The sequence below is a fragment of the Cyprinodon variegatus genome, unplaced genomic scaffold (assembly GCF_000732505.1).
Source record: "Cyprinodon variegatus isolate N-32 unplaced genomic scaffold, C_variegatus-1.0 Scaffold8, whole genome shotgun sequence".
NCBI lineage: Eukaryota > Metazoa > Chordata > Actinopteri > Cyprinodontiformes > Cyprinodontidae > Cyprinodon > Cyprinodon variegatus.
The window spans coordinates 2,227,448-2,230,169 of record NW_015150461.1 but is presented as its reverse complement, the minus strand read 5'-3'; the positions used below and the strand labels follow the sequence as shown (position 1 = coordinate 2,230,169).

At 39.1% G+C, this 2,722-nt stretch overlaps 1 protein-coding gene across 2 annotated transcripts in view; it reads right to left on the bottom strand.

Moving 5' to 3' along the window:
• Positions 1-1,877, bottom strand: part of LOC107086158 (D(1) dopamine receptor-like) — an 11,077-nt gene extending 9,200 nt beyond the window's left edge. The window contains exon 1 of one of the 2 annotated variants that reach the window (XM_015376942.1): positions 1,472-1,877. The gene's annotated coding sequence lies outside the window, so the exon portion shown is untranslated. Of the gene's footprint in view, positions 1-1,421 lie in introns of both variants that reach the window. The other variant, XM_015376950.1, reaches the window with a different exon arrangement.
• Positions 1,878-2,722: the final 845 nt, after the last annotated feature.

Sequence of the window (2,722 nt, the reverse complement as noted above, 5' to 3'; positions counted from 1 at the left end):
TTATGTAACCATTTTTTTTTTTAAATCGATACTAAGAAGTGAAAGATCGATATTATATTGGGCAGCCGAATATCACGATATATCGCCAAAACGATTATTTCCCACACCCCTATTCCTTAGTGCCTTTACCAATTTGAGGTATTCAGATTGAGTTCCTCAGTTCCAGTCATCGAGGTGAGGCGTTCCGCTCCTTTAAGATGTGTCTCTGCTTCAACATGCCTAAGTTATAAAGTAAGGTCATTTGCAGGACTTTGGAGAAGTGCATGCTGGAGAAGCCAGAATTGAGAAAGTTTAGACTAGACAAACGAGCTTTCAAAATCATCTAAACGAATCATGAAGCCAAGCATGTATAAAGTTATGGTTAAATTAGAGGAAAATCTAAATAAAAAAAATTTATTAAAATTTTTGCTAAGAAGAAATTCAAACTTAGATTTTTACACCCCTTGGACATTTCTTCCTGCTGAAGACTGTTGAGACTGAAGCATTGGATGCAGGTCCAGCAGACTCCATAACAGTTTCTTCACCACTGCCATTAGACTGCTGAATGTTGTGTAAAATGGGTTATTTTATTTATTTAAAAAAATTAAAGTTAGAACTGTAAATATACAGTACAGTCATATTATATTATATGACTATTTTTTAATGTATTTTTAATACTGTTTTCAAGACTGCACTGGTCTAGATCTGTTTAAAATGAAATTTATTTTTGTTTACACACATGTATAAAAAAATGACAAAATAAATCTAAGTCTAATGCCAGTAAAGACCATTATTTAAATTAATAGTTCATATATTTATTATTTATTGAAAAAGGATATGTAGAGCTTTCAATACCACATTTTATTTGCAATGTAGACAAACGTTTAAAACTTCTTTGATCTGATACTCCTTTGATGTTTTTATTATTTCTTTAAGATGGACACTGCATTGTTTTCTTTTTATGATATAAATGCACCAAATTATAAATTAAGCTGCAAAACAACAGTCAACCTAATGTCTATCCTCTATTTTATCTGATCAGAAATAAACTTTCTGGTTAAATAAAAACATCAAAATCTGAATTTGCAGTATGAATTATTTAAGCTTAACAAGGTCTGACATTGACCCTTTTAGCCCATGCATCTTCCCACATTAACAGCTGCCATTCTATAGTCCTCTAGGAAAATTGATCTATGTTTATCCTGCAAACTGTTTTACAAAAAAAATAATAATTTAATCAAACAAGCCCCAAAAAACAAAGAATGATGGATTTTTTTTTCTTTCTTAGGCACAAAAATATTTAAAACGCTCAATTCTCTATTTGGTTCTCTAATCTCTTTGATTTAAATAGACTCTTTTCCAAGGACAGATTATTCAAACATGCCTCTAATAAAGAATAACACCCCCCCTCTCGCTTTGATCCGTTTTCACTTGCCACTCACTTCACACAGATGCTAGGGCTTGACATGACCTATAAAAACAGATGTCTCACCGCTTCCACGCAAACTTCACAGCGCAGGATGCATCCAGAGCGCGCCCGGTCTCCATATCTCACCAACACAGACCCAATAATGTCCTGGATGATGTCCCCCATGCACGCGTCACTCTGTGCGGATCCAACACGCAAACACAGAGACAGACACCACAGGAATGAAACGTCCATCTCGCTGCGTCCTGCTGCAGCCACAGTGCGTGCCGCGTCCGCGCACAAATCCTGATGCCAGACGCCTCAAGTTTCACATGATGCTCTCCCCATTCAGGAGAAAGCGCTGCGTTGAAGCTGGCGTAAAGCCTGTGATGATGGTATTTATCTGAGCACCCTGCCAGGTAATTCCTCATGAGTCCTGATTTTAAAGGACATCATAATTAATCCAACAGATGGGCTTTTCTTGTCAACTGACCCGGTTTGGGAGCGTTTTGCTGGAGTTTAATGGAACAAAGACAAATCAGGACAAGGGTCAAGCCTTAGGTGCAACCAGGCTCTCTACCGCCACCCAATGGGGGAAGCTAACAATTACACAACAGCGCCTTTTCAGTCACAATTTAAGCCAGACAGGTTTATTGCCAGACTTGATATGTACAGAGGTCATCTGAGTGATGAATCATTCAGACCCTGTAAAGAAGAAAAAAAAAATTCTGACAGTAATACTCCAACCGTAAGATGTAATCATGTTCAGAGTGCTGACTCTCATGCAGCATCGCAGTCCCTGGCGCTCTGCATGAAAGATGCAAAGGGATGCAAAAACCCGTCATGACATGTCAGCCGTCACCTTGCACTGACGTGAGTATTTCTGACAGGAAGAAGTGGAACAGCATTAACCCATTTCCTCCACAAATATACCGTCTGTTCAATGGGCACTGACACATGGCTGATTGTGCAACACGGCTAACATTTTCCTCTCATTAATAAGCTTTAATGGAAATGACTCCAAGCTGATGCAGAAACAAATATTTAGCAATTCATCTGTGTATTGGTGGTTTGAGTAGTGCTGTCGTTTTAAAAGCACTTCCTTCTGTGTCTCTGTGCAGGAGTTTGTCCCTTTGGACCGTCACGGTAATTTACTGGGACTGTTTTCTGAGTGCTGCCTGGCTGCAGGGACATGAAAAACACAGCCGATGAGGTGGGGCTGAGAGCGGGAAGGTCTCTGAGTTGAAATGCAGTGCTGGCCTATATTTTAAAGCGCCGCTGTTTTTCCGTGTTCAAAGGTTCCTGCTTTCACACCACACAGACATGCTCTCTATA